General features: G+C 52.1%; 1 long non-coding RNA gene across 1 annotated transcript; it reads left to right on the plus strand.

The window, feature by feature from the left end:
• Positions 1-10607: 10607 nt before the first annotated feature.
• Positions 10608-13467, plus strand: LOC131498001 (uncharacterized). Its single transcript, XR_009255246.1, has 3 exons — positions 10608-10679; positions 11260-11442; positions 13234-13467. It is a non-coding gene; the product is annotated as an uncharacterized LOC131498001 (long non-coding RNA).
• Positions 13468-14469: the final 1002 nt, after the last annotated feature.

Here is a 14469-nt window from a genome sequence, read left to right on the forward strand (position 1 = left end):
TCCCAGCGGGGCGCCTGGGTGGCGCAGTCGGTTAAGCGTCCGACTTCAGCCAGGTCACGATCTCGCGGTCCGTGAGTTCGAGCCCCGCATCAGGCTCTGGGCTGATGGCTCGGAGCCTGGAGCCTGTTTCCGATTCTGTGTCTCCCTCTCTCTCTGCCCCTCCCCCGTTCATGCTCTGTCTCTCTCTGTCCCAAAAATAAATAAAAAACGTTGAAAAAAATTTTTTTAAAAAAAGACAGCTCCCAGGAAGGCGGCCGTGGCCTCTCAGCCATGTGGCTAAGATTGACAATGCGGGACACCAACGCTTACACTTATTGCCGTGTGACCTTGAGAGAGCAGATTTTAAAAAATGTTTACTTATTTTTGAGAAAGAGAGTCAGAGCGCGAGCAGGGGAGGGGTAGAGAGAAGGAGAGAGAGAAAGAGAGAGAGAGAGAGACACAGAATCTGAAGTAGGCTCCGGGCTGTCAGCTCAGAGCCCGATGTAGGGCTCCAACCCACAGACCATGAGATCATGACCTGAGATGAAGTCGGATGCTTAACCCACTGAGCCACCCAGGTGCCCCAGCTTCTCCAAGTCTTGATTTCTTTCCCTGTACAATCCCCTCAGAGGGTGGTCATGCGGATCAGGGGTAATGTACATAAAGCACAGTGCCTGGCACACGCTAGACACATGGTAAGTGGCAGGAACGGAGATGATCTGTAAGAATGGGGGTTGGGGAAGTCTGCCTTTGTCCTTGAGGCTTGTGGGGTGGCCTCACTCTATGGGGGACGAAGTGTCCCAGGGAGCAGAAGTAGGGGCAGAGAGGGGGCATACAGGTGCCTGAGGCTCCTGGCCACCCCTCCTCCCCTCACCCCCCCCTCCCCAGTCCAAGGGAGGCCTTGGATGCCCAGGGAAAGGAAACTGCCCTGCCCAGAGAGCCTGCCTTCCAGCCTGCGGTGGCCCAGAGGAGGAGTGCGCAAATACCTAAACCATGTGCATAATTTCTAGATTCCACTGCAGTGGAAGTTTGGATCAGAGCGAGTGGGTGTAAAGAATGTCAAGCAAGATTCGATTACAATTTTTATTTTGGAAAAACCTTCATCAAAATATGTATATCTAATTAGGACAATTACAGCACAGGAACAAAAAACTGATTAAAAATCAGACACTCCATAAATTACAAGTGTTTTCCTCCAGCTGGGGCACATCTCCGGCTGCTGAGCTGCAAGTCCAATCAATGGGAGCCAACGCGCTGGGAGCCCGAGGGGGGAGGTGGTGACTCCCAGGACAGGACTGGAGGGGGTGGCTGTTGAGAGGAGGCTGGGGTGGGGGGGGGGAAACTCCCGTGACCACTTGGCCGTCACCCTGGGGCATGGAGGCAGCTGGGGCTGCTCTGGGACAGGAAGAGCTGCTCACGGGTAGAGGAGCTGGGGTCTGGTGAAGTGTGGCTGTGCCTGAATGGGGGGCACATGTGCGGGTGGGTGCACCTGCATGCATGCATGTACATCACTGAACCTGAGCAGCAGATCACATATGTGCTTGCATGTATGATGGCATGCGAACAGCTGTGCAAACATCTGTATCACGGCCAGAAGATACAACTGTCTGGGCAGAAGTAAAAGGCACAGCAGCATCTGGGGTGTTGCGCCAGAGGCAGGCGTTGCACAGAGAGAGAGAGAGAGACAGAGAGAGAGAGAGCAGGTGGGTGGCTTGTCATATGTGCCCGGGTGCCGCCAGCTCGGGGATGAACCCAGCATGTCACCGGCAGGCAGAGCTGCGCTGTTAAGATATCATAAGACGAGGCCATCCGCCAAAGATGTCCACACCCCAGTCCCTGGAACCTGTGACGATGTCATCCTACGTGCCTTAAGGATCTTTGCAGATGTGATTAAGCTAAGGATCTTGAGATGAGGACATGGGGGGGGGGGCAGCGTCATCACAAGGGTCCTTAAAAGTGGAAGAAGTGGGGAGTTGGAGAAGGACATGTGATAGCAGAGGAATGGTCAGAGCTATTCTGTGTCACTGGCTGTAAAGATGGAGGAAAGGGACCAAGAGCCAGGGGATGAGTGTGGCTTCTAGAGCCTGGAGAAAGCAAGGAAAACATTCTTTCCTTAGAGCCTCTGGGAGGAACACAACCCTGCTGACATCTTGATTTTAGCCCAGTGAGATCCATGTTAGACTTGTAACCCACGGAACTGTAAGTCAATAAATCTGTGCTGTGTTAAGCCATTACATGTTTCTTTAAAGTAGGCTTCACTTCACGCTCAGTGCGGAGCCCAACGCAGGGCTTGAACTCATGGCCACGAGATCAAGATCGGAGCTGAGATCGATCAAGAGTCCGACGCAGCAACAGAAAACTAATGCGGAAGGTAATGTTATTTTGCCATTTTACAGGTGAAGACATTGGAGCTCAGAGACATCAGTGATTTACTGAGGCTCATCCAGCCAGCACTGGCAGATGCACAATTTCAGGCAGGTCTGATCCCAGAGCCCAAGCTAGCCTCTCCCTTCTGTCCACCGAACGGCACGGTCTCTCTCAGAGCAGTTGAGAGGGCCAGACTCCTCATTTCCAGGCAAGCTTAGAGACGCCCCTTTGATGCCAGCTCAGACAAGATGGAATCGAGTGGCCATCTGGGAAGAGAACATTGAAAAGCCTGGACACGTTCCACTTAAAGCCTTGGTTGAAGGCGGCTTGTATATCTTCCCTCCGAGGAGAGGAAGGGGTTTATGTCTGAGCCCGAAGCCAGCTTTGACACACGGCGCTGTCTGTCTCTCCGGCCAATCCCCCTTGAACCTGCCTTAGCCCCTCTGCTCCCTTCCTCCCCGCTCAACCCAAATCTCCGTGAGTCTGCGCTCTTGGAGATGGTGATTTAGCAGTTTCATGGCCTTCAGAAGCTCAGGGGATAGATTACCGTGGGCCCAGAACCTCCCATCCCTGGGCAGAAGGGTGGCAGTGGGGTGGGTGGAGAAGCCACTGGCCCCTGACACCCACTCCCTTGCTCTGCACCCACCAGTGAGCCAGACCATGCCAAGAATCCTAGAGCACCATCCAAGATGGCTCAGGGAGGAGGGGGAATGCAGACAAGGGATACTGGCTTAGGAGCCAGACCAGCTGGGCTCCATTGCTGATTCTCTTGGGAGGTTTGCTTGACTCAATTCTCCTGCTGGGCCTTGGTTTCCATGTCCATAACTTGAGCTACTTGGAGAACATTCCAGAGAGGCCCTCTAGCTTAGACCTGCTGACGTTGATGGCTAGGCCTCTCTTCCCAACACGTGATAATCCAGCATCCAGGAGCGCATGCCTGGCCCTTCCCTGCTTGCAGATTCTCAAGGAGGGTGACTATGGTGTGTGGACAGTAGGGGGCTTGAACTGAGTGTCCAGGCTGTGTCCTGGCCTCCGGGGGATGGTGTGGGGACAGTGAGGTCTGCTTTGCAGGAAGCTGTCTTGGATGACCAGTGTGAGAGCCACCCTTAAAAGACAGCACCCCACTTTGTGAGCCCTTCCTCAACCCAGAAGCATGCTGTCTCCCAGGCCGGCCCTCCTGGGCTTTCTCCTCTGGCCCCAGGGAGAGGGTTTTGTGTGGTGAGGGAGATGCTTGACTGGATCCATTCTAACAGAATCAATAGACTTGTGTCAAGCAAGACTCTGATGGGCTGGCTGGAATCACATGACCATCTCTGAACCCATCACTCCAACCAGGAGAATGCAATGTCATGACAGTTCAACTGCATGATCACATGTGTGATGTCATGTGATCACATCTGCAACCAGGTGGAGGGATCACTCAGGCTACCGTGTTTGAAGCCCCCCAGAATCGCATGTAGTGCATGATAAGTTCCCCTAAGGAGCCCCGTGATGAAGCAGCATGTTAGGCAGACAAAAATGTTTCCCTGAACGCCCACTGTGTTCCAGGCATTGTGTGGAAGGGTCGCTTGGGACATCTATTCCAGATGACTTTGGGAGTGTCACGCCTTACACTCCTTACCTGGGGCAGGTGAAGGCATCCCTGCCTCACACCTTGCTTTCAAGGGACTCCGTTTGGAAGGAAGGTCTGTGCTTGGTGCTCTGAGGCTTCCTCCGCAAGACAAGGGGGAGACTGGGGTGGTTCTGAGATGCTCCCTCAATGGGCATCTCATTCACTCTGTGCCTTAGTGGGCATTCTGGGGCACCTTGGCACTCGGGCACCTTGATTCCAGGATACCCCGGTGTGTGAATGTGTGTGCGTGTGTGAGTGTGTATGTGTGTGTGTGGTGAGGGTGGTGGGTGTCGGGGGTTTGGGACTCTCAGTCTTAACAGACAAGGGAGAGGTAGGGCAAGAGGGAGGTCTTGGGGACCACTGCCGTGTGTTTCTGGGGCCCTGTCCTCGGCCGCCTGTGGCTCCCTGATTATTACTCTGGGCCCAGACAGAGGCAGCTGTGTGGTGGTGGGAGAAGCTGACAGACGGTGACAGGTGACACCGGCTGTTGGGTCTTCCTTCTGTGAAAGGCAGCTCTGCTGTCTTCGCCGTCTCTGGTGCCCTGGACAGTCTCCCAATGCCCCTCCTGCACCTCCCTCTCCGGTGCCCCGCCAGCCCCCACTGGGGGCCCTGAGGGACAGAGGGGCAGTGTCTGGGGTGAAAGGTCTTGGGCTGGTCGCTTGCCTGTTTGCTCCCAGGTCCACTTCGCATGCTTCCCCTGCTCTGCCCAGAAGCAACATGGCTCCTGGCTGGTTCCAGCCACGCTACAGGCTGAATGCTCACGTCTCTCCAGATCCATCTGTTGAAACCTACCCCCCCAGTGTGGTGGTGTTAGAAGGTGGGGCCTTTGGGAGGTGATCAGGCCACGAGGGTGGAACCTTCCTGAATGGGGTTCGTGTCCTTACAAAGAGACCCTAGAGAAGGCTTCGTTCGTCCCACCACGTGAGCACGGAGAGGAGATAGCCGTCTGTGAACCAGGACGTGGGCCTCCACCAGACACTGAAACCTGCCAGCACCTTGACCTTGGCCTCCAGCCTCCAGGACTGTGAGGACTAGATGTCTGTGGTCTAAGCCCCCGTCTCTGGAATTTTCGTGAGAGCAGCCTGGACAGATGAAGGCAGCAGGTGAGGCCCTGGCAGGGAGAGAGGAGGGCAGGAAGAAGGAGGCGTGTGGTGTTTCCTATTCTCCTCCGCAGTCCCACTCCTGTGAGACAAGCCCACTGGCCAGCACGAGGGGCCCCCTGCTCCTCCTGTGGCTCCCGCCCAGGATGGCAGCAGCTTCGTGCTGGGCTAGTCCTGACCCGCCTCACCATCCCCTGTCTGGTTTCTCAGTTCGTCCTTCACCCATGTGACCAAGTCCCTGTGGATGTGGCTCCCCCTTCAGATCCTCTGAGTGGCATCTGCTTCCTTCTTGGACCCGATGCCGCCACCATCTGGTTGGGCCTCAGACAAACCTGGACTCGAATTCTCCTGTCAACAACAACACACTGTGTGAACTTGGGTTAGTTGCTGTTCCTCTCTGGACTTTACTTTTCCTGTCTGCAAGAGGGAGAGGAGGACTCCAGACAGCAGCCCCTGATGAACCCTGGACCCTCTGCCGGGGTAGGGGGGTGGGATCCAGGACTTTTCTAGGTGTTCTTCTGGGGCTCCTTAGACCCACTCACTCCCCGATATCACCCCTGTGATCCTCTAAAGCCGTCTCCACCTCATCTGGGAGGGTGTGGGAGATGTGCTTGGCCTTAAGTCCTAAAGCCCACTTTCCCCGTATATGCAGGGCTCAGACTAGGAGGGAGTAGTCAGAGCCACGAACACGTGCCGGAAAGATCTCTTCTCCAGCAGTGGAGGAATGTGAGGGGAGAGCATACGATCATGAGATCTGGGGGGGAGACCCCAGGGACCCCTTCCCCAGGAGGCAGCCTCTCACCTGTGCTGGGCATAGAGGGCTGACACTGGGGGCAGGGGAAGCCGAGTGGAGCAGGGAGCGGGAGAGAGGGTGGAGATCAGAGCAGAGCCGAGGCCTTGTTTTAGGTTTGAAATGCCCAAGCTGTTAATTTGAGAATAATCAATGCTAATTTGCACATATCTGGCCGCTCTGGCGGGTTATCTATTTCCCGTCAAGATGGCCCAATGTCTCCTCCAGATCTTCAAGCCTGGTGCGGCCCACCCAGTCTCCCCCTGCCTCTCCGAGGTGCCGTGGGGCCGGCTCAACCGGGGAGACAGTGGTCAGCCCCCACCCCACCTCCCGGCCCAGCCCCAGCTGCCGGTGGGCTGGAGGGAGCCCAGGGGACTGGAGGGGAGGAGAGGGCTAGGGGGCTGGCCAACGCCTGGTGGGAGAATTAAGCAGAAGTGCAAATTACCCAAACCCATGATTAACATTTCTTCCAAATCTGCATGAATATTAAAACGCAACCCACCCTGGTCCCCACACAATGAATTCTGCATGAATCTTAAGATAAATCGTTTGGATAACTTAGCGGCAGCTGTACTCCCCTGTCGCCAGCTGCCTCCCAAAATCACTTCAAGGCGGGTAAGAGGAGAGAAGAGGGGAGCATGGGGGAGAGCCGGGAGGGGGCACGAGAGGTGCTAGTCAGTGTGGGTCCTTCTGCTCAGGCACCAGGGCCAAGCGGGGCGTTGGGCTGCATGTGAGGAGTGGGGTTTGCAAAGCCTGGGCTTCGGCCGGTTTTCTGGAGCCACCGCGGGAGCTTGCTGAGGACCCCTTTCTTGCGTTCCCAGGAAGAACCTTCAGGGCCTCCTGAACTGCCCACTCCCTCCTTCCCCTTCTCCTAAGAAGCAAACCAGCCCTGTTTGCCCTCAGCTTGTGCCCCATCCTTCTGGAGGGCCATGGTTCTCAACTGGGATATCTTTGCCCCCCAAGGGAAATTTGGCAAAGTCTGGAGATATTTTTGATTATCATCATGGAAGAAGATGCTACGGGCATCTGGTGGGTGGAGGCCACGGATGGTGCCAACCATTCTACAATGCACAGGACAGCCCCTCTCCTCCAATGACCAAGATTGTCACTGGTGCCGACACTGGCAACTCACCCTGGTGCCAACTTCACCTTGGAGGCATCTGGTTTTCCTCCGAACCTACCCCTGGGCTAAAAATGAGTTACCAGGGGCCCTGGGGGAGAGGTGGGAGTCCTGCTTTGACTTTTGGAGCCTGGCAACATTGCCATCGTGACTGTCATTGTACCAGGCAGGGTCTCAGTGGGAAGCAGATGGCACCAGCTAGGGGTTCCAGAGAAGGCAGTCTAATGAAGAGACCATTCGTATACATACAGACTTTGTGAGCAGAGCTGAGGGAGCCAGCACAGGATGATGTAGGATCCAGGGATCCACACCAGTGGGGAGGCCTTACCACCTGGAGATGAGGGAAAGGAGTGTTTCTGGTGGAGCCTGCAGAGCCTAGAGCCGTGGAAAGAGGAGGGGTGCTCCAGGACAGCAGCAGGCAGGGAGGGAGTGAGCGGAATAAATACCCCAACCTTTCTCTCTCTTGCCCTCAGCCTTGAGCCAGTGTCTTCAATTGGCCAAACCCAACTAGAAGGGAGGGACAAAAGCACCTGGTCAATCAGCCTGTAGAGGTTGGAGGGAAGGGGAAAGAATGGCTTTCATGGAATGGCAGCGGTGGGGAGGGGAAGGTGGGAGGAGACGAACAAAGAGAAGCCAGCACAATGCTCATTACCAGCACCAAGGGAAGCCACCCAGACCCTCAGCACATACAACAGTCGGTCAAAGAAGCCCCACGGAACGACCCACATCGTAGACATGAGTAGATCGGTACAAAATGCCTTTTGGAAAAGCCTAGACTATTTTCCAATGGTAGAGCTGGGGTTAAAATGTTTAGGATTCGCTGGGGAGGGAATCTCAGAAAGAGCTTCAGTAAGCCAATGGCATGCTGGGATTCGATTTACAAAAATGCAATTTAAGCGCAAATTTGCAGCCCACCCATCGTATAAAGGGAATAGTCAGAGGAAGAGAACTCCACCCTGGTGTGCCCCGAGAGGGACTGGTTCTTTGGGGGAGGACGAGTTGGCGTCTATAGGACTTGCTCAAGACCGGGGGTGGGGGTGATGGACACAGGACCCAGGAACATTCGGGCTTTTGGCCTGACAATCGGTGGACGGTCGTGGCTCCTCCGGATACAGGAACGACTGGGACGAGGGCTGGGAATCAGGTTCTAGTGGACTCCAAAGCCCTGCTCTGGGGAGACGGCCACGTCTGGGGACTGTGGGGAGCATCTGGAGGTGGCAGCCCATTCCCTTCCCTTCCCTGTTCCCATGGTGCCCTGCGCACAACCTCTCCTCCCTGGCTGCAGGGAGGCTGGTGGTGTTTGCAGAGCGGCCGTGGAACCCGAGGAAGGGGTTTGGCTTGGAGAGTGTGAATGGCCTCCCAGAGGTAAGCAGACCAGAGGGGCTGCTGCCTCCTGTTTCCTGTTTTAGGCAACAGCCTAACAAGAAGTAGACAAACAGGAGTGCTTTTCAGCTCAGCGGGGCGATGGGGGGAGCGAATTAAAATCCCATTACAAAAACACTGCAGAGGCTGCTGGCAGCCTTGTTGATGATCGTTTACACCAATGTGCACACACCGAAACCTTCCTTGCTGTGACCCAGGCCACACAGGCAGCCGTGGAAAGAATTCTGGAGTCGAGTCAACGTGGCTCCGCCACCTGCCGCCTTCGGGCTGGCGACCTTGGGTGAGTGGCTGAGACTCCTGTGGCCTCAACTTAAGCTCTCCTGTGCTGGAAGCCTTCTGTTTGCCCTCCAGACCACTCCCACTTTCCCTCCCCCTCCCCCCACCTCTTCTCTGCCTGGCCCGGGAGGCGGCCTCTGGCTTGCTGGCTTGTGGCACTACCGGGAGCTCCAAAGGTGGCCAGAGCAGGTAGGACTTGGGCTCCCCAGCTCTTTCCCTGCCAGGGTGTGGCTTGGCTTTAACTACCACCGTCACTTTTTCCATGGTCACCTCCATTCCCAAGTTCTCCTTTGTGTCCTCAGCGCTGGGCGTGCAATGGCTTCCCTCCCTTCTGGGCCCTGGTGTCCACTCACCCTATTCCCTGGGCCCCTCAGCCTTGCTTCACCTCTGCAATGGTCCCTTCATTTGACTCTTTTCCATCAGTATTTTAGGGAGTGCCAGGACCCTGACTGTCCACCCACCGCATGGGGCTGGCGTTGGTGGTGAGGCCACAACTCTTGGAAGGTGTTAAATGCAGGGCAGGGGAGCCCACAGGGAGCACTCAGGGAGCGTGGTTAGGACTAGACCGTCAGGGGTTTTGTCCCGGTTCTACCACCCAGTAAATAGCCATGGAACTTCAGACAACTTGTGATCCTTTCTATGCAGCTTCAGTTTTATTCCATAAAATGATGATGTTGATGATGGTAATGATGTCACATATGTCACGGGGTCATTTTGAGGATCAAATAAGTAAATTCATGTGAAGTTTTAAAATGGCACATCGTGGGGCGCCTGGGTGGCGCAGTCGGTTAAGCGTCCGACTTCAGCCAGGTCACGATCTCGCGGTCCGTGAGTTCGAGCCCCGCGTCAGGCTCTGGGCTGATGGCTCGGAGCCTGGAGCCTGTTTCCGATTCTGTGTCTCCCTCTCTCTCTGCCCCTCCCCCGTTCATGCTCTGTCTCTCTCTGTCCCAAAAATAAATAAAAAGCGTTGAAAAAAAAAAAAATTTTTAAAATGGCACATCGCAAGCTGCCAGAAACATTAGCTATTTCTTCTTACGGTGGTATATTCTCCCGAAACACATCTTCTTCCAGGTCACACAAAAGGCCTAGTCGGCCACCAACCTCCATCTGTCTTCGAATAATGTGATGGCGAAACAGTTTCTTCTGTGGTTCCGAAGGACCTTGAGGCCATCTCTGTCCCAGGGGAGGCCCATGTGCCCAACTCCCATCCTCAACCACCACTTCTGAGAGCTCTGGTGAGGTCTTGGGAATCCAGTCATGGATATCCCTGGTCCCCAGTAAGACTGTGGTTTGCTGAAGGTTTGTTTTACTCATGAATGTGTATCAAGGGCCTAACATAAGCCAGGCACTATGCTGAGCCTTGGGGACGCTGTGTTAAACTTACAAGGACTCTCTTTCTGCATTGGGCTATTCAGTTAGGATCATAAATGACCCCTGAGCCACAATGGACCAAGTTTAGAATAGCCACGTAGGAGTGGCGAGTGTCAGTGGCTCTAAGATTCTTGGCTACTTGGATGGGTTTGGGAGGGACTTCTATAACCACCTATGTTCTAAAGATGTCACATGTCACACCCATATCATTTTGTTGGATTTGCTTTAGAAAAGAGGGCTTCGGGGCACCTGGGTGGCTCAGTCGGTTAAGCGGCCGACTTCGGCTCAGGTCATGATCTCGCGGTCCGTGAGTTCAAGCCCCGCGTCGGGCTCTGTGCTGACAGCCCAGAGCCTGGAGCCTGTTTCAGATTCTGTGTGTCCCTCTCTCTGACCCTCCCCCATTCATGCTCTGTCTCTCTCTGTCTCAAAAATAAAATAAATGTTAAAAAAAAAATTTAGAAAAGAGGGCTTGGCATGATTCTGGCCAAAGGCCTCCCTTTTCTACAAAGAAAGTCCACGAATTTCAACTCCCACCATGACCATCACCACCATCATCATGGTCACAACAACAGAAAACTGCTTTTCTTATTTTGGCCACTTTTTTTCCAGAACAGAACATGGCACAACAGAGTCCTTGGCAGCCTTGTCTCTGAGGTTCTTCATTTTTCGGTCAAGAGATAGGTTCTCCTCCAGTTCCCAGGAGAAGAGTAAGGGGCAAGGTGTGCTCCAGACAAAAGTCTTAAAGTGAGGCATTCAGAAAAGAGGTCAGACTGGTTCAGTGAGTGGTTAAATTCTTCTTGAGTTCATAAGGCCTGGAAATTCTGTCACTTTTCATCCTTAACTCCCTCACCCTCCCTTCCTCACCTGTGCTCCCTACCCTGCATTGGGCATGGGCTTGGAGTCTGGGGGACCTGCTCCATCCTAGCTGTGTAACCCCAGGTAAGTGGTTAAGGATAAGACTATCAACCTCATAAAATTATTATGAGAATCTGATGTCACTAAACCACTTGGTCTAGTATCTGGTACATAGTAAATGCTCATTGGACGCCTGTCATCCATCTGTCTATTGTCTATCTTTACTGTCTAGGTATCATCTTCATGATTAAAGCATCTTTTTTTGGTTCAGATTATCTATAGATGTGTGACAAACAACCCCAAACTTAGTGATATAAAACAATTATCATTTATTCTTCCTATCTCTCATGATTTTGGGGTTAGCCAGTCAGTTCTCACTTGGGTTCTTTCATGTGGTTTCAGTCAGAAGGTGGTTGGAGTCATCTTAAAGACCTCCTCACTCTCTCATGTCTGCTGATTGATGCACACTATTGGCTGAGACCTTAGCTGGAGCTGTCTGTTGGGACACCTGTATGTGACCTCTCCATGTGGCCCGGGCTTCCTCACAACATTGCGGCTGGGTTCCAAAAGCAAGCATCCCAAGAAACAGGTAACCACATGGAAGCTCTGTTGCCTTTTTTTTTTGACGTAGCCTTGAAAGTCACAAAGCATCATTCTTGCCATACTCTATGGATTGAGGGAGACACTTAGGTCTGCTTAGGTTCAAGGGAAAGGGACCTTTCATCTTGATGGGGGAGAGACCAAATCACATTGCAGGAAGACTATGTAGGAGGAGATATTATTGCAGCCATTTCTGGTATATAATCTTCCACAGTTTGATCTCTTCATTAGACCTTGATGTTTTCTTGTCCTCTGGTATTCACCCTCTTAGAGGGTTAGACAATACCCTCTCTGTGCCCTTTGGGAAATCTACTGCATTAGAGACAGCAGTGTCCTAGGAGCCCAGATCTTTGGTTTCTTGAACCAACTCTGTGTGGTGCTTCTGAGCCAGTCTGGAGCTACTCACTGCCCCTTCTCCATTTCCTTACCTTCAGTACTACAGAGACTCAGAGGCAGAAGAGGGTATTTTATACCTGAGTTTTCCACTCTGATTAGCTCAACACTTCTCCACCCAAAAGAAGAAAGTCAAATCATTTTATGGGATTTGGGGCTGGGATATCCGCAGCCACGACCCTCCAAACACCAGCTCTTCTGGTTCAAGAACTCATTCCCAATAACTTCATCCCTGGCTCACCATCGTTCCAGAAGCCCAGAGTCTCCCAAACTTACCTTTTCTTCTATCCTCACTGTATTGTCTCTTGCTACATAACACATTATAATAAAACTTAGTGACTAGAAATAACATATACATATATTATTATCTCACAGCTCATGGGTCAGGAATCCTGGTGTAGCTCAGCTGGGCCCTAGGCTCAGGAGCTCTCACAAGGCTGCAATCAAAACTGTTATCTGGGGCTGCGGTCTCATCTGAAGTCTTGGCTGGGGAAAGAGTAATTTCCAGGCTCACTCATGATAGTCAGCAGATCTCAGGCCTTTACTGTATCTTGGCCAGAGGCCTCCCTCAGTTCTTTGCCTTGTGGACCTCTCCATAGGACAACTCATGATCTGACAGTTTCCCTTATTATAATGAAAAAGTGAGCAAACAAGAAGAGAATGAGAGCAAGGTGGAAGTCACAGTATTTTACCACCGAATCTTTGAAGTGCCATCTCTGTCGTATCCCATTCTTTAGACACAGGCCACTGAGTGCAACTCTCATTTAAGGTGAGGATTTTACACAGGGCATGAATACTAGGAGATGGGAATCATTGGGAGCCATTTTAGAAATTGCCTATCACAGACACCATGGCCATGGGATTTGGGGGAGGCAGATGTGAGATTCTGCTTTGCTGATAATAAAAGAGGACATGAACTTTCATAGCAGCATTATTCAGAATAATCAAAAAGTGTAAACAGCCCATATGTCCATCACTGGATGAATGGATAGAAAGATGTGGTATATCCATACAATGGATATGAAAAGAGATGAAGTACTGATAGGTACTAGAACATGAATGAACTTTGAAAATATACCAAGTGAAAGAAGCCAATCACAAAAGACCACATATTGTACGATTCCATTTACATGAAATGTTCAGAATAGGCAAAATGTGTAGAGACAGAAAGTATATTAGTGGTTGCCAGGGGCTGGGGAGCTGGGGGTGCCAGGGGGGTATAGTAGGTTGAATGGTGGCCCTAAAAAGATATGTCCGTATTCTAAACCCAGAGCCTGTGAATACGACCTTATTAGGAAGAAGTGGTCTTTGCAGATGTAATTAAGGATCTCGAGATCATCCTAGATTTTGGACAAGACGTAAATTCAGTGACATGTGTCCTTATAAGAGAAAGGCAGAGGGAGATCCCAAACCCAGACATCTGGAGGAGATCACACGAAGATGGGGGCAGAGACTGAAGTGACGTGGCCACCAGCCAAGGAACACCTGGAACCTCCAGAAGGTGAAAGTGTCAAGGGAAGATCCCCATGTAAAGCTTTTGTACAGAACGCGGCCCTTGCATCTCCTTGGTTTTAGACTCTGGATTCCACAACTGGGAAAGAATAAATTCCTGTCATTTTAATCCACTAAGTGCGTGGTAATTTGTTGCCGCAGCTCCAGAAAACGAGTTCAGAGGGTACTGGCTAAGGGGTACAGGGTTTCTTTTTAGGATAATGAAAATATTCTAGAATTGACTGGGGTGATAGTACACAACCCTGTGTATAAACTAAAAACCATTGAGTTGTTCACTTTGTTTTTATTTATTTATTAAAAATTTTTCTTTAAATGTTTATTTATTTTTGAGAAGGAGAGAGAGACAGAGTGCAAGCTGGGGAGGGGCAGAGAGAGAGGGAGACACAGAATCCGAAGCAGGCTCCAGGCTCTGAGCTGTCAGCACAGAGCCCGACGCGGGCTTGAACCCACAGACTGCGAGATTATGACCTGAGCTGAAGGCCGACACTTAACTGAGCCACCTAGGAACCCCAGTTATTCATTTTATTTTTTTTAAAAAAAATTTTTTTTTTTCAACGCTTTTTATTTATTTTGGGGACAGAGAGAGACAGAGCATGAACGGGGGAGGGGCAGAGAGAGAGGGAGACAGAATCGGAAACAGGCTCCAGGCTCCGAGCCATCAGCCCAGAGCCTGACGCGGGGCTCGAACTCACGGACCGCGAGATCGTGACCTGGCTGAAGTCGGCCGCCCAACCGACTGCGCCACCCAGGCGCCCCCCCCAGTTATTCATTTTAAATGGGTGAACTGTATGGTATGTGAATTATATCTCAACAAAATCATTAAAAGTAAAGTAGTTGGGGAGATTTTCCCCTCTTGCAGCAAGCCAGGGACAGAGGCAGACCAGAAGAGGGACAGTTTTACTTCAGCCTGGACTATTCCATAACGCCAAGCTGCTCCCCCAGGTAACATTTTTATCCACTGGCCCTTGGCATCTGGGCCCTACGTTCCAGGTCATAGTGGTGCCATGGGGAGGCAATGTGTTCAGGAGATAGTCACACCTTCCCTGCTCCCTCTTTCTCATTCATGTCACCATTCCCTCCTGTTCATGTTTAACTTTCTCTTCTCACCTCT

Source organism: Neofelis nebulosa, chromosome 16, assembly GCF_028018385.1.
Source record: "Neofelis nebulosa isolate mNeoNeb1 chromosome 16, mNeoNeb1.pri, whole genome shotgun sequence".
Taxonomy (NCBI): domain Eukaryota; kingdom Metazoa; phylum Chordata; class Mammalia; order Carnivora; family Felidae; genus Neofelis; species Neofelis nebulosa.